We start from the raw sequence: 27,333 nt of genomic DNA on the forward strand, positions 1-27,333 counted from the left end.
TATAGTATCCTCAGATCTCCAGGGGAACAGAAATGCAATTTATAAATATGAATGGGAAAACATTCCACATCACATATCTTTTCATAACACTGGAAAGTATTAGAGACAATAATATTTTCAAGACATAGCAATAAATAGATTATTTATTTATTTTGAATACTTGCATCCTGCTTTATAACCCTGAGGGGCTTACAAAAGACTCACACACACACACACACACACACACACACACACACACACACACGTCTGTTATCCAGAACAGAAACAACATGGCGTCCCTTCAGTATCCTATAGGATGCATTTAATTTACTTCTGTGTTTTACCAACAGGTAAGTGGTGCGCTGGATTATGGAGAAAGCTAGAGAGTTCCAGAAAAACGTCTACTTCTGCTTCATTGACTATGCAAAAGCCTTTGACTGTGTCGACCACAGCAAACTATGGCAAGTTCTTAAAGAAATGGGAGTGCCTGATCACCTCATCTGTCTCCTGAGAAATCTCTATGTGGGACAAGAAGCTACAGTTAGAACTGGATATGGAACAACTGATTGGTTCAAAATTGGGAAAGGAGTACGACAAGGTTGTATATTGTCTCCCTGCTTATTTAACTTATATGCAGAATTCATCATGCGAAAGGCTGGACTAGATGAATCCCAAGCCGGAATTAAGATTGCTGGAAGAAATATCAACAACCTCAGATATGCAGATGACACAACCTTGATGGCAGAAAGCGAGGAGGAATTAAAGAACCTTTTAATGAGGGTGAAAGAGGAGAGCGCAAAATATGGTCTGAAGCTCAACATCAAAAAAACCAAGATCATGGCCACTGGTCCCATCACCTCCTGGCAAATAGAAGGGGAAGAAATGGAGGCAGTGAGAGATTTTACCTTCTTGGGCTCCTTGATCACTGCAGATGGTGACAGCAGCCACGAAATTAAAAGACGCCTGCTTCTTGGGAGAAAAGCAATGACAAACCTAGATAGCATCTTAAAAAGCAGAGACATCACCTTGCCGACAAAGGTCCGTATAGTTAAAGCTATGGTTTTCCCAGTAGTGATGTATGGAAGTGAGAGCTGGACCATAAAGAAGGCTGATCGCCGAAGAATTGATGCTTTTGAATTATGGTGCTGGAGGAGACTCTTGAGAGTCCCATGGACTGCAAGAAGATCAAACCTATCCATTCTTAAGGAAATCAGCCCTGAGTGCTCCCTGGAAGGACAGATCGTGAAGCTGAGGCTCCAATACTTTGGCCACCTCATGAGAAGAGAAGAATCCTTGGAAAAGACCCTGATGTTGGGAAAGATTGAGGGCACTAGGAGAAGGGGACGTCAGAGGACAAGATGGTTGGACAGTGTTCTCGAAGCTACGAACATGAGTTTGACCAAACTGCGGGAGGCAGTGCAAGACAGGAGTGCCTGGCGTGCTATGGTCCATGGGGTCACGAAGAGTCGGACACGACTAAACGACTAAACAACAACAACAACAAGTGGTGAGTTTGTTTTTGTTTGTTTGTTTGTTTGTTTGTTTGTTTACCACACTGTAATCTTTATATCTATATACTGTATATGGACTGTAAATTGAGTGATTAATGTGCATAACAACTGGCCATTGTGCACATTCACCCGGTTTCATGGAGAATGTGCACACAATCCTTCCACAAGGCAGGAATTGTGCACATTTCTGGGTCAATATACATAATCTCCAAGGGCCCTTGAGATCTGTGCATATATTGACTGAATTTTGTACAGGGCTGTGGAACTTGCCAGCAGGGGGGCAGCCTGTAACACAGGCATCCCCAAACTGCGGCCCTCCAGATGTTTTGGCCTACAACTCCCATGATCCCTAGCTAACAGGACCAGTGGTCAGGGGAAATGGGAATTGTAGTCCAAAACATTTGGAGGGCCGAAGTTTGGGGATGCCTGCTGTAACATATTCCCAGACTTATGGTGTGCTAGGAGGGAGCTAAGCAGGAAGGCTGAAAGGCTGAAGGACTCAGTATCCCAAAAAGTGAAAATATTGTAGCCCAGTTCAATCAACCTTGTTCCTTGCCTCTCTATTTACCACCATGGTTACAGATTCTTCTATTGCAGTCCATGTGTTCCCAGCCACTAAAAGTGCAATGTTTTACTGACTTGAAAAATTCAGTTTTACCCTTGAATATTGCATCTGTTGTGATGTTGTGCCTTCCCCTAACCCCCCACCAAACCTGAATGAATAGCATTGGTACATTTAATTTATTAAAGTTTGAGACTTAGAACCTGATTTGAAATCTGAAAAGGGATTGGTTAAGGCCTTGTCTACACGTGGAATGAAACGAGGTGGTAAAGTTTGGAAGTGGTAGAATAGACTGTACAATTCAACAGTGCAGTTAGGTAAGGCCAGTCAGGGCAAAGGTGGGGAGAGGGAAAAGGCAAATTGCTTCGAGAGCAGGGCTAAGCTGGCCTCTTAACAACACACCCGAGAGCCCTGCTGCTATGGCCGTAGCATGGCAGCTAGGGATGGGGAAGAAATTTGGTCGAGTTCACATTTTAATGCAAATCTACCCAATTCTCCCTTCCCCAAAACAATACATAAAAAACACACAATTAACCTTCACAATTCACATTGCTTCACGTTTTAGTGAATGTAGTGCTCCAACCCCAAAAGGGGGATTTAAAATGTGCATATTAAAGACACATATTATTAAAGACAAAAACAACAACACAAAAACGCAAAACCATATATTTGTGAAAGTAATATGGAAACATGGATGTTGCCTGAAAAAAATGTGTCTATTAAGAGAAATGCACACTTAAATGCCAAGAAACCCAAATAGAATAAAATAAAGTAAATCACCAATTCTTAGTGAAATGTAGTGAAATAAATTTAAGATTGAAAAAACCAGAAACTGAAATTACAACTGACATATTTGCCCATCTGCAGTTGTGGCCATTGAAACAGTGCAGCAAGAAGGGTGAGCCTTCCTATCCAGCAGGACGACAATTTGTCCCAGGACCAAACAACCTACAATAGGTTATTCACAGTGGACCATTTTAGCCTTTGGAATTAATATTTTTAGGAGTAGGCTAATGTGCACATTAGTTGCTAATGTGCATTATTTTACTTGCTTCAAAATGGTGTGAGCCAGCTCTGTTTTGTTTCCATCTGATACAGTCATAAATCTATTAGGTCCCCACTCAAAATACTCAAAAAGAAGAGACAATCTTAAACATGCTAAGAAACACATGGATGTTTCCATATTTTGGGACTGAGGGGACACAAGATGTACAAATCAAAATGAAACACTGGGCAGGTGAGATGTACAACGAGGTTACAGAATAAATAGCAGATCTCTTTGTGACCTATTAGCCTATGCTACATTAGATATTTTTGTGTGCAACTGGTAGAGAATGAGAAAACAAAAGGCCCCTAAACATATTTTCAGAGTTTACACCATCCAAACACAAAAATGAGAATGGCTCTGTTCATGGATGGATGAATCTGTCAGTTTCAGTTTCTCCTATTTCTGGTCTCAAATTTAGTTCTGCGGTAATTTGCAATAATAATTAAAACTCATGAAAAGTAACCAACATGTGACTTTCTAATATACACATGTTTGGCATGCCGTTTTGACTAGCATGTAAGTTTCTCAAAACCATTTATTCTAACACAATGCATTTCTGTATGTGATTTTCACTAACATTCATATTTTTGTTAACTGGTTGGTTAAGATCTGCATCGCAAAATTCAGAGAAATGTGGATTTCGAGAGATAATTGTGTTCCAGTTATGTATTGGTTTGTGATGTGTGAATTAAGTAATTTCTCATTATATTGCAAACAAAACTGATTTCTCCACCATCACTAGGTCTGTCTGTGATCTATCTAGCTTTGTTTTAGCTGGAAACATTTTCTGTTCTCGTTGTGTGTGTGTGTGTGTGTGTGTGTGTGTGTGTGTGTGTGTGTTTGCCCTGATATCCTAGTAGTACATCTAAATTGCAGTGATGAGGGAGGAACCCACAGATTTAACTGGGACACGGAAAATTCATGAAGGCTGCAGGACAAAATAAAATGCATTCATATAAGGGTTGAATACTTGCGGAGAGGGGCGGGAGTTGAAAGTCAGCTGGGAACACAATGAGCAATTTATTTATTTATTTCCCTTGCTGAGTGCTTGTCTAAAAAAAACAGCTTTTGCAGTAAGTTAAAGTCCCAGGTGAGCTAGGCCTAGTTCCCTTTCTGTTACTATGACAACGAATTTTTACCGCAGTCCCAAAGTCCCTCCAGAACTCACACATTCATGCCTTGAATTAGAACTTTAAAGAAGAAAGATGTATATTTTTCCCAAGGTTTACCAACAAGAAAAACAAGCAATAGACATACAAGGCAAAAAACATATCACCCCCCTCCCCCAAAAAACATACACACCAGTGTTACATCTCCAATAAAACCTTAGTTTTTCCAACTTCAAAAATTGTGGGTTCTTTTTACCAACAGACAGAAACAAAGGAAATATTTAGAGATCCAATTCATTTCCAACAGCAAATAATAAACAACAAAAGAATGGGGAGTGTGGGAAAATCATTAAACTGATGAGATATTAATATCACCTAAATTGTTCTTAAAAATACCAATGTTGTGTTTTTTAACTTTATTAACAGATTGTGTATTATCATTATTATTTTAAAGTTGGTGTCTTTCTCAATGGGATTACTAAAAAGTAAGGTCATTTTCCCCTTCCTGCCATGTCTGTACTAACTTCCCTCTGTGGCTAATGCAGACTATCCAAACCTCTTTGTCTGATGGACATGGAAGTATATACACACAAACTCCTGGCTACTGTCAATTAACTCCATTGTTAAATTTAAGTTGGAAAAGATGAATAAAAGGCATCCCCAAAAGAGTGCAACTTTTATGAACAAATAGATCAGGGACAACTGACGTGGTGCCCTCTAGCTGTTCTTGGACTATAACTTCCATAATCCCTAACCAGCATGGCGGATGATCAGGGTTGATGGGAGTTATAGTCCAATGCTATCTGGAGGGCACCTCATTGGCTAGCTCAGAAACAGACTCCACTGAAATCCATACAGATGCCCACACTTTAGGGTGAGTAGATAATGGCAAATGTTGGCCCTTGGATATATAGCTATCCACATTACTGTATGTACTTAAAGAGATGCAAAAATTGCAATTCACCCTATGGTAGAGTTACAAACTCTGAGGTTTTATAAACCCAAAAATTCATTTAAAAAATTCATTTTTTTATGTTTGATCCCAAATCTCACATTGTGCAAGAGAATGAGTAAAATCTTAAAGAACTTATCGTCTCCCCTGAACAAAATTTTCCCTAAGATTGCCTGATGAGGGAATGCCTGCATCCCAGGATGGCCTTGTGGCTTGTGGGTCTTCTGCTGTTGTAGCCTGGACTAAAAAGAGAGTGAGGATGTGCAAATCTAGGACCCAGCAACTAATAGCAGCACTTTGCTTTCTCTGACTTGGGGGCTGAGCTCCAATATATGGAGAGAGAGAGGATGGAGCTGAGTGTGAAAGGGAAGAGGCAGAGTGTCTGCTTCTTCCACTGATCCATATTGTTCATGAACAAATGCTATCTTTTTTAATACAGTTTTTAATACAGTATTGGACCTTTGAGCATGCCTCACACTCATTTGGATAAATAGTTTAGCTAATAAAGTATTCATTCAGTCTTAAATGGATATGCCTCTCAAAATGATGTCAGAAGCCTTCCAGAGGGACTCACAGTACAATCCAAACTACAAAAACAACACATTTTGAAAGAACAGCCATAGCCAACAAGATTCAGAGAGCAGGTCAATTTGCAGCACGAATTCTAAAAAATAGAGGAACAAATAAACAAACCAGTTCATCTAATAAAATCCAGTGCCCTTTGAAGTATTTTTTTAAAAGTCTTTCCCCATTTTCCTAAGGACTGTGAAGGACCAAACTTCATTAGTCACCCTAGAAAGCAATTTCTAGAGTAGGTGCCACCACTGATAAGGCCCTATACTTTTAAAGTCTGAACAAAGTATTTAGAGCAGGACTTTCCCTGTGCACATGGGGGAAGAGGAGGAACATATGGGAGAAGTCAGTCCCTAAGGTTTCGTGGGCATGATTGTTTATGTCGGCCTTCACTAATCTGGTGCCCTTCAGACATTGCTGGACAGCTTCCATCAATCCTGATTATTGGCCATGCTGGCTGAAGCGGATGAGAATTATTTCTCAAAACATCTGGAAAGAGGAACATTTTGAGGTGGCAGCTTCCTTCTGACATCCTCCTCCAATTGTTTGCTAAATAGATGCACAGACCCACAAGCTTGTCTGCATGATACAACTGTGACATCTCAGTCTCGGCCCAGAAGTCCATAACAAGAATGTGTGCTATTGATACAAGAATGCATTGAAATGCAAAAATTATGAGATATTAAATGGATTTTTTTTTTGTTGGAACCATGGTATAGGGAAGGAAAGAGTACAATCTGTCCTCCTCACTTCTATGGGCATCTAGTTGCTGAGGCTTTCCCATGGCTACTTACATCATTAGAAATGTGCACATCACCTGCATGATGTCACATCTAGTTTGGCCCCATTTCCCATGGAAAACAACACAACAAATTAATTGCATAGAGAGATGAAACACTGTGGGTGGGGTAGACAGGGTCTGATCACCTATCGGCTGCCCTGAAAGCAAGGCAGTGAGTACGCATTCCGCCATACATCAGATGTTACAGCTGTCTTCCATCTGTTTTCAGTTGAACCAGTCTCTAACTAACTGCATGGTCATAGACCTCTCAGCATCACACTCTAACCAACTGAGCTGTTTCCTTAAATCTGAGTGTACCCTAGTCATTTGGAGAGTGGTGTATGATATTTGGAGCAAATGGGTAGTGGTTGTGGGGCTAAACCTTTACTCATCTATATAGAATAGAATACTTTATTACGGTCAAAGACCAGCTCTTGTAAAAATCCCTTTGGAAGAACAGTTCCAAGGAGCATAACATATATGTGACACTTTGTACAACAATAAAATTGATATTTGTAAATGCAATGTGCATAGGAATACTTAAAACTTAAGCCTTAAAACTTAATAAGCTGCCGCAGAGAACTGAGACTAGGTTGCTCAGGAAACCGTATTTTGGGACGTTCAGACGGGCTGGTTATTCTCAGTAGAAAGTCTGTGTCTGCATATCTGGACGCAGAATCTGGCGACCGTCCTGGTTATCTTCTGGTCTTTGCCTAGCAGGAGCAGGTCGTATAATTGCTTTTCCGGGAGGCCTGCTGACCTCACCAGTATGGGGTCCAGGATCTCCCTCCGTGCCTCTTCTTGGAAGGGGCATCTGAAGAAAAGGTGCTCTGGGCTTCCTATTTCCCTCAAAGGGCAGGTGCAGAGTCTTTGGGAGTATGGGATTTTTTTGTATGATGCTTCCAAAACAGGCGTGGGCAAGGGCGCGCTTCTGGCAAGTGTATAAGCCCTTCTTGCGTTTTTTGATAAGAGAAAGGAGAGGTAGGGTGCCGGAGCGGCTATGTATCTCTCGATTTCTCCAATTTTATATTCAGGGCATCTTGAGCAGTCCTGTTGTCTCTCAATATCTATGAGTCTTTGTCTGACCGTGGCTTTTGCTTGGCCCAATCCCAAACTTAGAAGGGCTTGGGGAGCAAAGCCCATTGTCTAGAGAGTGTTCAGGACTGCTAGCTGCCAGCCGGACTGGAACTGGTCACAGAGGATCAATGGAGCAATTCCTCGGCGGAGCAGATTTAAAGCCAGCCATTTGTAGATTGATGATCGGCAGATTGAAGCCTCCACTCTCATCGTTCCCGTTTCAAGTCTGACCCATGTGTTCGAAACGCATCTGGGGACGTGTAGGAGGGCTCTGAGAAATTTGGATTGTACGTGCTCCAGGGGGGAGAAGGAAGAGGAGGGCAGACCCAGAAAGGTTCCATAGAGGAGCTGGGCCAGTGTTTTGGCCTTGAATAGCTTAAGGGCCACAGGAACAGAAAAAAAAACCTGTTCTGAAAAATTTGAGGATGCAGTTTGCGTTTTTTTCTGCTTAGCTCCCGATAGAATTTATGTGTAGTTTGTTGGATCCTGAGGCCTGTACTACCATTCCGAGATATTTGTAATTTGTTACATGTTCTAATTTGTGGCCTTACTCATCTATATATTACCATCCCATGGATGTGTGGATCTAGAATTGGCCTCCACAGTCACATACGGACACACTGTTAAGACCATATTCATGGAAGACAACCTTGCTCAGCTACGAGTGATCGCCAAAGAAAGTCCATCCCCACCTTCCAGTTCCAGCATGATTTGGGGAAAACCAGGTCACCAAAGGGCAGCTCCACATTATACAGTTAAAGCACACCCAGAACGCATTTAACGTACCTGACTTCCCTGAAAGAATCTTGGGGGCTGTAGTTTTTCCCCTTACAGAGCTACAATTCCCACTGCTCTTAAGAAATGAATCATGACAGAAGGGCCATAGCTCAGTGGCAGAGCACATGGCTGGTGCCTATTGGGACTGGTAGGATGGAAAGCAGGGAGACCAACAGGAGGTGGAACCAGATCCATGGGAAGACATGCCCAACTAATTCAAACTTTGTCCCTGGCCTCCTTGCTATTAGGTTGCCCAAGGGCAACACTGAGACGTTGAGGGAGAAAGCTTAAAGCCAGTGTCAGCCTGGCTCTAAGAAGAGGTAAGAAGGTAAGAAGAGAGTCGACTGAGGGCAAGCTGAGGCAGGGCAGGGCCCTTATTGCCCAAATAGATCAGCCTTAGTTACACGCTGTGCATTCAGAAGGTTCCATGTTCAGTCCCTGGTGTCTCAAGCTATGGCTAGGAAAGATCCCTGCGTGAAAACTTGCAGAGGTGGACTAGATCACCTCCTAAGTAAGGCAGCTTCCTGAGTTCCTGTGTATATTTCCGTGGGAAGGTGCCAAAGCTGTGTAAATAGACACAGTTCAAATGAAGTTCATGGCTAGCTGGAGTTCCTTATGGAGCAAGTGAGAGCTGCTCAAGCATATGCAGCCCTTATAGTAACAAAGACAATAACAGCACCACACACACTTATATCAATGCCCCATAAGCATGTTGAGTGTGCTTTCTTAGAAACACCTTCAAAGTCCTGAATTGCAAAGCGATGGTTCCCCACCATTTCAACATCAGCCTCTCAACCTCTTCACAAACAAACACTACACCCTAAATCACAAGGAATGTTTAGCATTTCAACCTCAATGGGTCATTGCCTACACTCAGCCTTATTATGGCTGCTTTATTTGCTTTAAACCCCAGTAGAAACATTAAAGTGCCTAATTTTCTTCCTCTGGCTTTAAACTTCTTTAAATACTCACATATGCACAAGTGTGTGTGTGTGTGTGTGTGTGTGTGTGTGTGTGTTAGTTGAACCGTGTTACTCATTCCTTCCTCTCCTTTCAGATATTTTCTAGCCAGTCTCTAATGATAACTAAGCAGCCATATAAAAGAGTTCTGTGCTGTCTTTTATATATATATCCAGATATTTTACATGCTTGCATCTGGTAAAGGCATTAATATTTATGGAGGTATTACAATAAAAATGACTTCAGGAGAGAGGAAGCAAAAAAGGAGGCAGAGCTTAACACCACAGAAGTATGATTTAGGGGCAATGGGAGAGCCACAGAATGGGTTTTCCTGGTTTTTATATAATTAGAAAGCTGCTTTCACAACTTTTCCTAGACAAAATTCACACAGGCATTAAACAGGGACTCCAATGGCTACTTGGCCCATGCTTGGCTTCAAATATTTTCAGCCATGACTCAAACTCTTGCTGCCACATGTGGAAAGATACAGCTTGTTTCATGACATATTTCAATCACTCAAGTACTTGAGGCAAGCCTGGCCTAATTTGAAATGCATGGCTATTTTGGAGAAGTATTCCAGGCCTACTGGAACCATAGGCACCTAAAGGCAGCCAAACACAAGCATATTGTAGTACAGGAGTAAGGAACTTGTGAACCTCCAGATGTTGATGGAGTACCATTCCCATCATTCCCCTGACCATAAAGCTGGCGGGGGCAGATGGTTAGCTGGAGTTCAATAACATCTGGAAAGCCACAGGTTCCCCTCCCCACCCCATGCTGTAGTAGACGGCATGTAGTAGACAGCATTGCAACCAAAGGATCTCTCTCCCCACCCTTTCTCTTTCAGGCCATAAACCTGTTTTGGGCTGCTCCACTTTACACCACAGGTCTAAATTCTACATGGCGTGGAAGGATTGACCATGAGCAGGAGCTCCAAGTGCCCCAATTTTCCAGGGACAAACCCAGATTTTCAGAAGCTGTCCCAATTTCTGCTTTTGTCCCTATTTTCATCAGATAAATGTTGCATGGGTATGTAGTTATGCGACCCCCCCCCCCCCGAGCCAATGAGATAAGTAGCTATACAAACTTTAGAAGACACTTGAAGGCAGCCCTGTATAGTTTTATTATGTTTTTATATATGTTGGAAGCTGCCCAGAGTGACTGGGGCAACCCAGTCAGATGAGTGAAAATAATAATAATAATAATAATGATGATGATGATGGAATAGGGCATCCCTATTTTCATCAGAGAAATGTTGGGTGGTATGCATGAGGACAGAGCTCAATGATTTCTGTGCTCCTTTTTTCTTTGTTTCTGAATTTATGGATGTGGTTGGGGAATACCAAAAGGGGCAAGCTGCACTTTCAGGGGGGAGGGCAAAATTCTTTTTTTTTTAATAAATATTTTTTATTAGAAGGTTTTTTATAGAAAACAAAAACACAACAATACAAACAGAAAAAAAACACATACATCATCTTATATTATCTTTTTAACTCATTGTCTCTTTTGCTTCCCCAACTCCTCTCTTTCCTTTTAAATTCAGCTATAACAGTTTCTATTTCCTTACTTTTAATTTTCATCATCCTGTATTTTTCTTAATTTTTTTTACTCTCCACTTTTCTCCCTATTGCCTTAACTTCTGTATTTCCCTAGATATTCAAACTTTCAACTCTCAAAAATAATTCCCTATATATAATTTAAATTTCCTCCAATCCTCCTCCATCCTTTCCTCTGCTTGGTCTGGGAGTCTTCCTGTCAATTCTGCCAGTTCCATAAAGTCCAACATTTTCATTTGCCATTCCTGTAGAGAGGGCAGTTCCTCTTTTTTGGGAGGGCAAAATTCTTGTACTTTTCATCAGGATGGAGAGCTGACTATTAATATGCAGCATCAGGGTGTTTAATATTTATCAATTAAAGCCCTTTGGCACCCTACATTGTTGTTGCTGTTGTTGTTGTTGTTGTTGCTGCTGCTGCTGCTGCTATTATTATTTGCTAATTTAACAACAACAAACCCCAATAAAAACCCATAATCAGTTCACAATCTGAATGCAATAGCCCTAACTGCATACATCTTAAGTTAAACCTATAATATAAGCCTTCCAAACATCCAGCAACGTATTCATAGAAAGCTGTTATCTGCATGGAATATGTTCAAAGGCTTCATTCAAGGGCTATGAGGTCCTCAGACCCTTGTGTAACAGAACAGCATTCTGCCTTTGCCTCCTAAATAGTTATTAAGTCACTAAGAATATATTCAAGGGACAGAGAGAAAATCAACAGCGCATTATGAATCAACTCATTTCCATATAGCTATTTTAATTGCCCTGGAATCAACATCAGAAAAACTGGTAGTGTGAAGGTCTTGCTTCCAGAAGGAAAATCTGAGCATTGGCATTGCCAACTGGGAGGTCAGCAAGATACAGAGCCTAATTCCAATACCATCATGCAAAGGAAGGAGACAACAAATTGGGGTGTTTTGATGCAAACTTCCTCAGTCTTTCAGAAGTCCAGAATCTAGACCCCCCCCACACACATACATTTCAACTTGGACAATTATGTTTGTTTGTTTCTTTTCCTCCCAGGATGGAAGTGCTGTCTTTTTTTCTCCTCTCACCATCAGCATGTATTATTATCAGGACACAGTCGCAAGGTTACCAAAGCTATTTTTCAGGTGCCGCAGTCCATACCTTCTAACGCTTGACAGATGAAAATAGTTTACCCTTGGCATTACATTATGTGAGCAAGCAGCTCAGGTGGCCCACAGTGAGTGAGGAATAAAGCCGCTTTCAGAGTCCGGCAACGTGATCCCATCTGGCTTGTGAGATCTGATAGAGCAGACCTCAAACATAAGAATAATCTCCGACACAAATACTTCCATGGTGTTTTATTTCATGTGCATCTCTCAACACTCCTCAAAAAGCAAAAAGAAGAAAAGTCTCAGAGGAAAATTTGGGGATTCACACAACGAGAGTTGTGTGAAATGGAACAATTCTACTCCATAATCATTCTGGGATTCCAGCACCGAGTGGTTCCAAAGTGGTTAAATTCTGGCTAGAAACTAGGGTTTAAAGAAGAGGAAAGAACAAATACTAGGAATATGCTATTCCTTCCCCCTCAACCCCCCCCCAAACATGCAGTTGTATTCAATGCTAATCTTATTCAGAGTAGACCCACTAAAATAAATGGACCTCACTATGTAATGTACATTAATTTTAATCGGCCTACTCAGGGTAAATCTTGGTTGGATACAACCCTTCTTCTTTTTTGGGGAAAAACAGTGCATTTTTTTCTATTCCACCATTTCATATTGATTTCAATAGGGAAATTGAAAGAGGTTAAAGTCCAGAAAATGCCTGGCTAGAGGGCAAACAGCAATCAAATGCTGCTGATCCTCAGGGAAAGAAATCTTTAGTGGGGAGTTGCTGTCTGCTGTACCATCAATCATTTTGGGAGCTGAAATCCTATATATCAGGGTAGCCAATGTGGTACCCTCCAGATGTGGTTGATCTGCCCCTCCCCTAGCTTGGTTGTCTTAGGGGATTTTAACATCCATGCCGACACGACCTTACAAGGAGCCGCTCGGGACTTCGTGGAAAGCATGGCCACCATGGGGCTGTCCCTGAATAAGTCTGGCCCAACTCATAGCCGCGGACATGCCTTGGACTTGGTGTTCACCTCTATGGATGTTGGTGATCTGACATTAAGTAAAAGCGAAACAAAAGAAGTGCCATGGTCAGATCACTTTCTGGTGCAACTGGACTTCTCTGCAACCCTTCCCCTCTGCAGGGAGGTGGGACCGATTCGGATGGTCCGCCCCCGCTACTTAATGGATCCAATTGGCTTCCAGAGAGTGGTAGGGGATGTTTTATCCCATGTCGATGGCCTTTCAGCTGATTCCCTGGTGGCCCGCTGGAATGCGGAGTTAACCAGCGCTATTGACTGTCTGGCTCCGAAGCGCCCTCTCAGATTGCATGGAGCCCGGACAGCCCCGTGGTTTTCCCCGGCGCTGAGGGCGATGAAACAGTCGTTGAGACGGCTAGAGCGCCGGTGGCGGAAAACTCATTTTGAATCAGACCGGACACGGGTTAGAGCTCAACTTCGAGCCTACCAAGTGGCAATGGCGACAGCGAAGAGGACCTTCTTCACCGTCTCCATCGCATCTGCAGAAAACAGCAGCAGGAGACTCTTCCAGGTGGTTCGCAATTTAGCGGAACCACCTGCTCCATCCGGGCCCAGTACGGGCCACATGATCTCCTGCAATGATTTTGCAAAGTTTTTTGCAGATAAAGTCGCTCAGATTCGGGAAGAGGTAGACTCCACCGTGGGAGCAGGGCCGGGGCGGGGGAGTGCTAGAGTCCTGTCTAGTCAAGTTTTGTGGGATCAATTTCAATCTGTTACCTCCGAGGATGTGGACAGGCTGCTTCGACGAGTGAAACCAACCACCTGTCTCCTTGATCCTTGCCCATCCTGGCTTATAAAAGCTAGCCAGGAAGGGCTGGGCGATGGGCTTCGCGGGTTGGTAAATGCTTCTCTCCATGAAGGAGCCTTCCCAGACCCGCTGAAAGAGGCGGTTATTAAACCGCTTCTTAAAAAACCATCTTTAGATCCGGCCAATATGGCCAACTATCGCCCAGTCTCAAATCTTCCATTCTTGGGCAAGGTGATTGAGCGAGTGGTTGCTGAACAACTTCAGGCACGCCTGGAAGAAGCGGACCATTTGGATCCCTTCCAGTCAGGATTCAGGCCTCACCATGGGACTGAAACTGCCTTGGTCGCACTGGTCGATGATCTCCGGCGGGCTAGGGACAAAGGTAAGAGCTGTTTCCTTGTTCTGCTGGATCTCTCAGCGGCTTTTGACACCATCGACCATAACATCCTTCTGGATCGTCTAGAGGGTTTGGGAGCTGGGGGCACTGTCATGCAGTGGTTCCGCTCCTTCCTCCTGGGCCGTGTTCAGAAAGTGGTGGTGGGGGATGAGTGTTCAGACCCCTGGGCTCTCACTTGTGGGGTGCCTCAGGGTTCTGTCCTCTCCCCCATGCTTTTTAACATCTATATGCAGCCGCTGGGAGAGATCATCAGGGGGTTTGGGCTGGGTGTCCATCAGTATGCTGATGATACCCAGCTCTACCTCTCTTTTAAATCAGAACCAGTGAAGGCGGTGAAGGTCCTGTGTGAGTGCTTGGAGGCGGTTGGAGGATGGATGGCGGCTAACAGATTGAGATTGAATCCTGACAAGACAGAAGTACTGTTTGTGGGGGACAGGAGGCGGGCGGGTGTGGAGGACTCCCTGGTCCTGAATGGGGTAACTGTGCCCCTGAAAGACCAGGTGCGCAGCCTGGGAGTCATCTTAGACTCACAGCTGTCCATGGAGGCACAGGTCAACTCCGTGTCCAGGGCAGCTGTTTATCAGCTCCATCTGGTACGCAGGCTGAGTCCCTACCTGCCCACTGACTGTCTCTCCAGAGTGGTGCATGCTCTAGTTATCTCTCGCTTGGACTACTGCAATGCGCTCTACGTGGGGCTACCTTTGAAGGTGACCCGGAAACTACAACTAATCCAGAATGCGGCAGCTAGACTGGTGACTGGGAGCGGCCGCCGAGACCACATAACACCGGTCCTGAAAGACCTACATTGGCTCCCAGTACGTTTCCGAGCACAATTCAAAGTGTTGGTGTTGACCTTTAAAGCCCTAAACGGCCTCGGTCCGGTATACCTGAAGGAGCGTCTCCACCCCCATCGTTCTGCCCGGACACTGAGGTCCAGCTCCGAGGGCCTTCTGGCGGTTCCCTCACTACGAGAAGCCAAGTTACAGGGAACCAGGCAGAGGGCCTTCTCGGTAGTGGCACCCACCCTGTGGAATGCCCTCCCACTAGAGGTCAAAGAGAACAACAATTACCAGACCTTTAGAAGGCATCTCAAGGCAGCCCTGTTTAGGGAAGCTTTTAATGTTTGATGGATTTCTGTATTTTAATGTTTGATGGATCTCTGTATTTTAGAATTTCTGTTTTGTTGGAAGCCGCCCAGAGTGGCTGGGGGAACCCGGCCAGATGGGCGGGGTATAAATAATAAATTATTATTATTATTATTATTAAAACTTAGGCGCAGTACTGTACCCAGAGCAAAGAAACTGCTCAGGCTAATGAAATTCCCTGTCACATAATGCACCTAGAACAATGGGAGTTTTGAACACTGCAGTTGGGTGTGCGCGCACATGTACATTAGCAGAATATTTTACACAGGTGTGTGTGTGTGTGTGGTTTCAAGGTGGTGTGAGTGATCCCAACAACAGCTTATTAGGTTTACAAATGTAACTGTGGTCTAAAATATTTAGTAACCTCTGGTCTAATTACTGCACCACACTGTCATATTCCATAATTATAGGCATTGTGCATAGCATCCAGCAGATGGCTCTTTCTGAAAATACTGGAGTACTAGCAAAATTCTCACTTCAAACTTGAAAACACACCATATTATTTTGGAAAACCTTTGTAACTGCTCAGAACTTCATCAAACCAATGAAAGTGTGTCTTCCCTGACAAGTCTGAATAAAATACACCAGTAGTTATTGACAAAATGGGAAAGAAATATATGAAAAAACTGAGTAAAACTATTAATATGACACATTTCAGTTGTACCTGTGGCAATTTTTATCAGTTGGTTTTCAATTTGGGACATTCATAAAGGTAAAGGGACCCCTGACCATTAGGTCCAGTCGTGACCGACTATGGGGTTGCGGCGCTCATCTCGCTTTACTGACCAAGGGAGCCGGCGCACAGCTTCCGGGTCATGTGGCCAGCATGACAAAGCCACTTCTGGCGAACCAGAGCAGCGCATGGAAACACGGTTCATAGAACTCATTCACAGAACACATCAATTAGATGAATCAGGTTTTTGGTGTCATTTCTATAAGTTTCAGAAAAATGATTCTTATAATTGTGGAACATCATCATCATTATTATTTTGACTATTTGCCTTAATTCTTATGCCCCTTTAATACCTTGAAATGAAAGTGAGTTCAACAACAGGCTGTGTGATAATTGGATCACCAGTGGATCAACACCTTTCTTATTACAGCATTTATCATATCTAGTAGTGAGTAGGAAGTTGTGGCCTTCTAGATGTTATTGGACTACAACTCCCAGCAGCCTGAGCAGCATGGTTAATCTGGAGCAGGCATCCCCAAACTGCGGCCCTCCAGATGTTTTGGCCTACAACTCCCATGATCCCTAGCTAACAGGACCAGTGGTCAGGGATGATGGGAATTGTAGTCCAAAACATCTGGAGGGCCGAAGTTTGGGGATGCCTGATCTGGAGGCTTCCCTATTTCTATCTTAAAGTTTGAAATAAATATTCACATTCAACATAGCTGGCTTAGATTAGAACTGAAATGTTGAATGTTCAAATGCTTAATCCAGGGATGGGGAACCTGGGGTCCCCCAGATGCTATTGGACTTCCCTAACATCATCCCTGACCATTGGTCATGCTGGCTGGGGCTAATGGGAGTTGGAGTCTAACAACATCCGGAGCCACTGCAGGTTCCTCAACCCTGGATCAATCATATTATCATATTATTAACGAAGTTTGACCAAAGTACTTACATAAACTGTTAATGAAAAGAACCATCTCAAGAGAAGCATTTCTGTTTACCTTTCTCATACGGGAGGGGATGCCTCTTTTAATGGTTTAATCAATTTTGCTTTCTGCATTCCTGCGTGTGAGAGAACCAGGCTCAGCCCTAGCATCAGCCCTTGTATTCCATCAAGGACTAGAAATATACAAACAAAACATTTTTTTAAAAAAATGCAGGGATTTATTTATTTTTAATGTGGGAGAACATCCAATATGTAATGCTCTTCTTCCCCTTTCATCCACCATTTATTTTCTAACATAGCAATTATACAAAACTACAACTGGTTACTGCTTACATCCCAGCTCCAAAGACAGTCATTTGCTACTCTCACACTCACTAGGAACAAAACGATCTCCAAAGAAAGCCACCTTGTTTTGAAAATCTGGCACCATTAATAAAAAATAATAATTGAGCTCTATGGGCTGGGATTGAAAATAAAACACTACCCTAACAATGCAGTTGTAATTGCCGTTGTTATTCCAAAAAAAGTCTTTGGAGAGATCTTTGCAAATTGCAATATGAGCAGCTTCCCTTTCTCCTCAGTTTCCCCTCCCCCTTTTCTCTCCTTCTCCCCTCCCCACCCACAAAAAGTCAGCTTGGAAAAAAATGGATGAGAATTATAGAAGGGGTAGTCCAGGTGTTATAGACACTGGGTCATATCCAACTAGCTTCTCTTCAGAGTTGACCAGTTGAAATTAATTTCAGCAGGGCTGCTCTGTGTAGGAGTAGCATTGGGGACAACCCTACAATTCCCATATGCTTGACCACTGACCAGACCAGCCACAGTTTATGGGAGTAGAGGTTCACAACATCTGGAACACACCTCATTGGTTATCCCTGATCTATTAATACCCAAATTCTAACACCATTTTGCCACAATGTCCTATAAGTAAATGAAGGCCTCACATATGCATACTCAAGTAGGAATAAAATGGCAGAGTTTTGAGGTGGTAGAAGTATGATGGAGCCCAGATGCAGGCAGAAAAAACTGAGAGGTGCAAAGGGGGATCCAGCCACTGAGAGCTATTATCCCAAGGCCATCTTTCTTTGTGAATTAAGTAAGGAATTCAGGGTTAAGGCACAAGCTCACATCCTCTCTTTGTCTTATAGATAAATGTGTAATCAGAGAGCTGATACCTTCCCGCATGCTGCATAGGTAGAATGAAATGTTTGGATTTAGAAAGAAATGACCCCCCCCCCTGTTTACTGTACTCTGCTTGTTAGTTAATACCTTGATATCTTCATTCAGTGCTGACATGCCTGAACTGAATGTAGTACATACTACACTTCAATAGTGAATGGCAAATCTACCAAAACTCTGGTTTTCAAGGTGGAAAATGTAAGGTGCAAAATACATTGTAGCACAATACCTGCTTTGAATGCTGAGATATCAGAGTAATCTACAGAAAGCTTTGGTATGCACATTCAGGACACAATTCTACACTCCAAGTTCAAACACTAGTACAACATGCATATGCATTCTCAAATTACTCAGGAAAGATGTAAAATAAATCATAATGCAACACATCCTTGCACAATGAAACTCAATGTGTTTTGACCTGAGCACAATTGGTCTCATAAAATTGTATACCTTGTTTGTTGGGGTGGGGGCAATTTCACTGTATTCTACTGCAAGTGGCAGCAGCATCAGTAACTGTACTGGAAGCCTGGCCACCAGTTCTCAGCCTCTGCAATGTTCTCAACTGAGCATCATTCCAGTGCAGGTGGGGGGCACAGATTTGGCTACCATTAGATCCTGGAGAATTCCAACAAAAATGGGAGCAGAAATTGCTGATGTTCACTTATTTGTCCCACATCTAGAATGGAAAATCCAGCGGATACAATCATGTTTGCTGTTGTTGTTTTCAGTCTGCAAAGGATACATTGTTGATGACATTCATCACATTTGCATTATGTTTCCTTTGCACTGAAATGAATGGTGTGAAACAGCATCACTACAGTGGACAGTCAGATGAATAGTTTTTGTCAGAAGCTAAACTGCAGCAGAACAGAAACAGCAGTGAATGCAGGGAACACGGGCTGCAATGAAAATCGATGCCTTCTTACATCCCATAACACACACACACACACACACAGTGGCAAATATTTGGAGAAATTCTAGCAGGTGAGAAAAATAAAAAAATCTCAGGAGGAAAAATGTCTTCTGAGGAACTTTGGCTCAGTTCCCATGTATATGTCTATTCCATCCTCTATATCAGTTAAAGGATCAGGTTAGCAGCTGAAGGGAGAAATATTTGCTTGAGACCTTGCAGAATGTGTGTGTGAGTGAGAGAGAGAGAGAGAGAGAGAGGGAGGGAGGAAGGGAGGGGGAGAGGGAGAGGGAGATGTAGATAGATAAAACACTGGGCTGGACAGACCAATAACAACACAGTTTCATATGTTCCTATATTCCCTGTCAGAAGTTCAAACATTAATTTCTGTGCCTATTTCAAATGTGGGGAGGCAGGATGCAAAAACCCATTGTTATGAGATACCTGAAATGAAGCCTCATGAATCCTACAATTTCCGAATGCAAAGCCTTATTTCAGACTCAGGATTATTGGGGCAATTATTACCCCTTTGCATCCCCCATTCCCAAGGCAGGACCAATTACCAACAGACACATTCATCCTCAACAGAGCCTAGTCATTCCTATGCCTTTGGAGCAAATCCCCCTTTCTCCCCCACATCTCTGTGGAAGGCTGTGCACTGAACACCAATTACACCACTAGCCTTTTCCTTTCCTTTCCATCCTTTTTTTGCTGTTGACTGGTCCACTGGTTTTTACTATTGCTGCCAGATGGTAGAGGCCAACCCGATTAAAAACAAACAAACACCCTCTGCTATTTAATTCCAAACTTGGTAATAACTTTCCTGTAACTCTCAGAGAGGAGGAGGAGGAGGAGGAGGCAGCCGTGGCATGAACATTCAAGAGACAGAATCAAGGTTAGGAACCTATTTTACACCTGCCAGAGCAGATAACACTCAGATAAGGGCTTTCACTCCTACACAAGCCAGGAGCCCTACTAGTCCCTAAACTGCAGTTGCGTGAAAGGAAACATACATTAATTTGCTAAGAGAGCCAATTTGCAATCAAGCACCTTGGGTCCACATACCTTTTCCCCTTCATCTCAAAGGTCTGTTTCAGTTGGTGTTTTTACACCTATTGCACTGGCGTGTCTTAGTCGCTGACGATGACCTTGAGTTTGAACATTGATGTAACATTAGACTCCAATGACAGATTTATAGAGTGGCAGATATGGGTGCCTACCCCTTCCCTAAGACAGGACGGCATCCCATGTTTGTTAGCATTATTAAACTAAAACTGACTTTTCACCTGCTCCCATACCATATGCAGCTGCAAATTTTTAAATTAAAACTATGAAGCCATGCATAAATTTACATATATTACAGACTAGCCTCTCCATTTAACATGCAAATGTACGCCAATGTTTCAGAACACCTTCTGTCGCTAATTAATTTGCTGAATTATAATTAGACTAATCCTGCATAATTAATAAGCACAGGTTTTTTTTTTAATTTGTAAGCATCTTGATGAGATCATTCACTTCCTTCTATAAACTGCTAAGTAAGTGTTAAAAAAAAAAATCAACCCCGGTAAGAACATATGTGAGAAAAGCATGTTTGATGCTGCATACAAATTCAAACAAGCGGGAAAGATAGAGGTAAATCAAGATCAATTTAAGAATCGTACTTCAGGAAATAAGAGACCGCCAGTGAATTATTTGCAAGGACAGGGATAAATGTTCTATTTGTTACCAAGAAGTTCCTCCTTGGTGCTTTCAACCCGCTGGATTTTTCCTCAAGCATGCACTGTGGCAGGAACGGATTACAAAACGGTCTGTGGCATTAAGAAGTGACATGATATTAACACACCCTTGTATATCAAACGTTTGCCTTGTACACGCTGTGTGTTGATAAGCACTTTTGATGGTATTTGGAACTGTTTTTATTCCATCTGCCAAAAACAACAGCAATCGCTCTAGTGGAACAATTAAGTGCCATTAGTATTGGAGGCATTCGGTAATAATTAGAATGAAGGGGATCACTTTAATGTTGGAGAACTTAGGCTTCAAGAAGCATGTGTGCCAATGAGTAAAGGAGCTTTTAAAATGTAATTTGATAGCAAGTGCATCACTTACCCAAACTGAGATTTCAAGGCTACATTTTGTTATGAGCCAATCACTGTGGATCCAATAAAAATGGGGCTCTGTAGTGGATTTAATAAGAGGTCACACAATCTAGATCTGTCTTTCCCAAACTTTGATACCACTTTCCCACCCCACTTCTGAATTTAAATTGCAGGGATGTTTACACACACACACACACACACACACACACACACACACACACACACCTTTCATTTTTAGATGAAATTAAGAAGTCAATGAGGAGTATCCTCTGAGCAAAGGCCATTCTGCATCAGGACAAATGACTGAACCCAAGGCAAGTAAAGGGCAAAATAACCCAGCTCCAGCAAGGATTGATTTGAAGGAGGCAAGAACAATTCAGTTTCATCACACTAGAAGGCAATGGGAAGCTTCATCAGAGGGCAAGCCACTCTGGGGCATGTATGGGGCATGCATCAGTATGAAATTATCAAGGGAAAGGGCTGAGGGTACATGAAGGAGCCACTGTGGAGAAGCTAAGCCCAGCTGTCTTTGTTCAGTGCCTGGATAGGATACCACCTTGTAACCTCATGTCAACTTGAGTTCAATGATGTAAAAAAAGTGTGAAATAAAAGAATGAATGGATGAGAAAAATATGACTATGGCAGAATGAATCCCATCTGTGCTGGATTAAACAACACAGTGAATCCTAAAGATACACAGTGTATATCCTCTGTGATGAATACTCCAGACTAATATGAGATTTTTATGTAGAACTGAGTCAAAATTTCTCTCTTCCTTCTTCTGTTTTAGATTTCTGAGAAATTTCTGTGGCATGCTTTATGTAGGACTGCCTCTGAAGACGATTCAGAAACTAGTGCAGAATTCGGTGGTCAGGTTGCTGACCTAGGCAAGATGCTTTGAGCATACCAATCTTGGCCTGACTGCGCTACCTCCCAATTAGCTCCCGGGCCCAATTCAAAGTGCTTGTTTTAAAGCCTTAAATGGCTCAGGAACCCAATACTTAAAGGATCACCTCTCCCTATATAAACCGCCCCGAACTCTGTGCTCATCCTCTGAGGCCCTTCTTCATTTGGTGGCAAAATGAGAACAGGCCTTTTCTGCAGTGGCCTGCTCTCCATTTGTGGAATGCTCTCCCCAAGGAGGTTTGGCTGGCACCTTCATTATACACCTTTAGGCGCCAGGCGAAAACATTCCTCTTCAACCAGGCCTTTGGCTAATTAATATCCTATGGCCTTTTAAATGTGTTTGTGGGAGGGGAAGTTATTATTTTGTTTTTGTTTTAACTATTTATTTTGTGCTTCTATCCCATATTTTTATCTTGTGAACCGCCTGGAGATCTTGGATGAAGGGTGGTGTGTAAATTCAATAAATAACAAATAAAAATCCCTAACACAAAAGGAGCCCCTTTTGCCCAATATTTTTGGAATAATCTCCAGCACTAACGAATTGGTCATTAACAAATTTTACAAGAGTGCAAATTTGAGGAGGGAGCTGAAGGGGCAAACCTCCCCACCCCACTTCATTACAACATGTGCCTGCATTGCCAGCTGAGTGGCCACCTGAGATTCATCAGAGGTATGGGCTCGGCCTTGCAACCTCTACTTCTGGTGTGGACTGGCGCCTCAGGCCCAGGAGATAAATGCAACAATCCAGGCCTCTCCAATTCCCTCTCAGGACCCTTCCCAGCCCATGCCCCTGAGTAATATGGCCAGTCTGGAAGGTGCCATTGAACTATGATAATGTCTCACCCTTTCCTTGGAAGATGGAAGATGGAGAGATGTGTGTGTGTTAGAAAACCCCCAGGTTTTGTTTGACAGGAAAGCAGGTGGCTAATTAAAGGCAAATGTTTGCCAACTTTTGCCTCTGGTGATCACGCCTCTAGCCTTGCCCGCCTCTGTCATGTGCCCCCCCCCCCGACATTTGTCCATGAGGGAATGGGATCATCAGGCCCCAAAGGAGTCTCTGCTCTTACTTTAGTTGTTGATTCCTTCTCTGCATGATGTAACCTAGTGTTCTCCAGAAATTTTGGACCAGAACTCCCATCAGTACTGACCATTGGCCATATGGACCAAGGCTGATGGGAGATGGGTCTGAAAACATCTCAGGAAGTGTGGACCAGGCTTACAGGATCCAATTCTTCATATGTTGATGACAAGCCATGTGGTTCTTCAAAGAGATGGTTTCAGTTTTGTAATACACTTTCTTTCTCTTCCTGCCAATCAAGTATTATTATTATTATTATTATTATTATTATTATTATTATTATTATTTACTACTACTGTATTATTATTATTATTATTTTAGATATAATAATATCTAAAAAATTCTTTAAAAAAACTCAAAGCAGCTTACAAACAGAATAAAACAATAAAAAACAGTTAAAACATTTAATATTTAAAACATTTTGTTAAAAAACCAACAGTTAACTAAAAACAGATTAAAACATACACCAACATTCAACGTGTCTGCATAGTTTTTAATTAAATTTAAATTAATTGGCCTAAGGTTCCATCTGCACTACACCTCAAAAACAAGTATGGCTTCCCCAAAAGAACCATGTGAACTGTAGATTGCTAAAACTGTTCAGAATTGTTAGGCCCACATCCCTTTTGCAGAACTATACAACCTGGAGTTCCCCAGTAAAAGGGTTTGATTGATTGTTAAACCCCTCTGGGAACTGTAGCATCTGGAAATGGGGGCCTCCTAACAACTCTCACTACCCTTAACAAACAATAGGTCCCAGGATATGGGGGGCGGGATATGATACTGCTTTGAATGTAAAGTGCAGTTGGGGCTTTAGTCATATCCATCAATTTCAGTGGTGTTGCTCTGAGTACAACACAAGATGCAACCCAATACCGGTAGTTCTAAAATAAGAAGACCACATCTTCTTATGATGCATGCCACATTTACTCCAAGAGACTGCTTCTTTTAAGATGGCAAACAGGGAATGTCTACAGTTTTCATTATGTACTATTAAAAGCAATACAGAGGGATGATGCAAGAATCGTTGGCTCACGAAGCCACAAAATTTGCAAGGAGATACTGGAGACCATCTACTTCCCCACCTTGTTCAATGTGGGATCTGCAGTGCAGACTGTGCCCAAAGCAAACCTAATAGATGGCTATCCAGCTTCTTCTAGGGAAGAAGAGCTAGCTATCTCCTGAGGCAGCCTGCTCCACTCTTCAGCAGCTCTGACATTTCTCTTAATGTTTTAGCTGAAATCTGCTCCCTCTCCTGCAATTTCTGCATTGGTTCTAGTCCTGTCCTCTGGAGCAACAGAGATCACATCTGCTCCATTTTCTGTGTGACTTCCCTTCAGATATTTAAAGACTCTAATCTTCTATTCTTCGAGCAAAAAATACCTAGCTCTTTCAGCCATTCCACGTAGGACTTGCAGTTTCCATATATAATTTGCTGACTGATTAAATTGGGGGGGGGGGTATCTTTTAAGTTAATCAAAATGTTTTGACCTGATTAATCTAATTGACTCAGTGTTGCAGCCCAACATTTTGCATAATTATTTTACTGGTCACAGAACTCCAGTTTTCTGGATTTGGATGATATCAGCAGAGATTTCTGTTCTCTTATTAATGTAGAAAAGCATTGTTTTCTTGGCCTTGAAACTATTTTTTGCACCATTTATCTAGAATGGGAAGTGGGCAACCATTTTAATCAGATATCCATTTTTGATGCACCTTTCATAACAGTATAGATTATGCATACACATCCATCCATTTAGAAGGAGAAAACAGCTGGAGCATCTGCTTTGCATTCAGAAGGTCCTTGGCATCTCCCTCTGGGAAGATAACCTCTCTGAATCCCAGAAGAGCCGCTGGCAGACAGTGCAGACAATACTAGATGGACTCGGCCTAAGACACATTCCTATGATACAAAGTATTTTTTGTCCTCTTCACAACACTTCAATGTGTCTTGTCTGAATGTGTTCTATTCCCTACCAGCAAAAGTCTCTTCCTTTTCCTCAGTCTTATCACTAGGAGCATTAGACATTCACTGGATGCTGCAATTTGGAAACTTTTTCCTAGTTAAGTTTCACCCCGCTCCCCAGGCCACCATAAATCTAAAGGTTTTTTAATTTTTTTAAAAAAATGTAACCAAGTTTTCGATCACATGCAAAGCTTGCAGGATGTTTCCTTGGTTTATTTCATCCAGATGTTTGCATTTTCAATAATTGAGAAGCTGCTGGAAGAGCTAGACATCAAGACTAGCAAATGGAACCAACAAGGGAGTAGCATTGTCATTAGCATGATCATGTTGGATGAGAGATTAGACCGAGGAGTCAGTGCCTTCTTTGTCAGAGCAAGTTATGGCATGAACCAATTACTCATCAACTTCAGCGCCACCCAAAGATATCTAAATGGGGAGAGGTGAAATTGCCCCCTTCTCTTCCTTTATTGTTGATTGGGCCTGCTCCTTACTAGGGATCAATACATCTGTCAATTTCCATTTCTCCCTGTTTCTAATTTTTCCAAATGCAGGTTCAGTTCTCTGCATTGCCGCATCAGTTTGCCATTTTTCTTAAAGTCCTCCTGAAAATTCTCCAACATTTTAGTGCACATTTCTCAAATCCACATTTTAATGCAATTTTGTCCAATATAGACATTTTTGCAAAACATTTCCCCCTAATATAATACATTTTTGTATGTTGCTTTCACAAATATGTGCATTCATAGGCAAATTTTACTCTAGAATAGACATTTTGTACACGTCAGTTGGCTGGAGAACTGCTTTGCAAAGTATATATAGAGAGAGGTGCAAATTTCAAAGGATGGTTGTGTTTCCGTTTGCCCATTTTTTCAGTAAGTGTGAATTAGGTATCCAGAAATTTCTCCCCCATCCTTATTGTACAATGCACTATTCTAATACTCCTGCATTTCTTCCTAATGTCTCAACAAATGAAACTGATTTGTAAAAATGTTATGAGAGACATTACACATATCTTTGTAAACCAAGAAAACCTTTAGTAAAAAAAGAAAAGAAAAACCAGGACAATTTCTAAAATTCATTTCATATTTGGAGAATACATAGTTTTCCTTCAGCATTGAGTTTGCTGAGGTCATTTGCATCTCCCTCACCCTCCTTCCACATTAGTGATGTCACTTTTTTACAGTGTTTTGATTCTATGTGCAATTGCATCTGGGGTCTTTTTATGCATTTCTAACTTTTTGATATTGGCAGCTGCAAATAGATCGAACCTGGGCTTTCTGGCAGATTGCCTACCTGTATGCCAGTACCATCCTGCCTGCATTTTGAGATCTTTTAGCTGACTGAGTTCAGGTGGGGAGAGTGCAATTCAGTTCACTAGCTGAACCTACCTAATGCACACTTTCTGAACCAATACATGAACAGAAACTCAGATATCCTTAGAAATTTGCACATCTCTGAATTTAGCAGTGCAGTTATCCAGCCAAGTGATGTGTACAAAATGTCTATGTGTGCATTAAATGCTTATATTAGTGAAAAGCATACAAACATGTATTGCCTTAAATAAAATTGCTTTGCAAAAAAGTTTATATTAGGAGAAATTCACATGAAAATGCTGGTGAGTTTTCATGAGGGAATTAAAACAATGAATCATAAACTGATTGAAGAATGTGGAGAACTGAATTTAACACTGGACAAAAGAGAAACTGAGAGAAACAGACAGATTTACCTATCCCTTACTGAATCATTTGTATTTTACATTTTATCGTATTTTATTTTTATTGTACACAGCTTCGGTACAAGGCTCTTTGGGGAGGCTGGGCAGAATAGAAATTTAATGAATAAATAAATAACTTGTGTTTGGAAAGTAATTTATAAATCTTAAACTAAAATAAAATAAATCTCAATCAGGGGCCCTGTTGATGTTTCTACCTCCATGGCCTAGAGAGACAGACCACATCCTGTGGTGATTCCACATCTTCCCTTGGTGAGTGGCTAACACTTCAGCCTTTTCAGAATGCTTGAAAGCCTGTGTTTCAGCTGACCTTCCCTGGGTAAGTATTGTCCTGCCTGCAAATATTGTAATGCTGCTGGAAATTCTTTTTAATCTGTTTTCTTCTTGGCTTTAGTAATAAATGATATAGACATAAATATATAGATATATACATATTTGTATATATATTTGCAGTTTTAATTATAATAATCTACTTCAGACAGAGCTTGTTCAGAAAAGCAGCATATAAATATTTTAAAGTAAAAGCTAAGTAAACTTT

General features: G+C 41.9%; 1 protein-coding gene across 2 annotated transcripts in view; it reads right to left on the minus strand.

Annotated features, from left to right (window-relative positions):
* The window catches only part of EBF2 (EBF transcription factor 2), a 251,443-nt gene that overhangs the window by 73,900 nt on the left and 150,210 nt on the right, over positions 1-27,333 (minus strand). The window lies entirely within an intron of this gene.

Source organism: Zootoca vivipara, chromosome 14 (assembly GCF_965207765.1).
Source record: "Zootoca vivipara chromosome 14, rZooViv2.hap1.1, whole genome shotgun sequence".
Taxonomy (NCBI): Eukaryota; Metazoa; Chordata; class Lepidosauria; order Squamata; family Lacertidae; genus Zootoca; species Zootoca vivipara.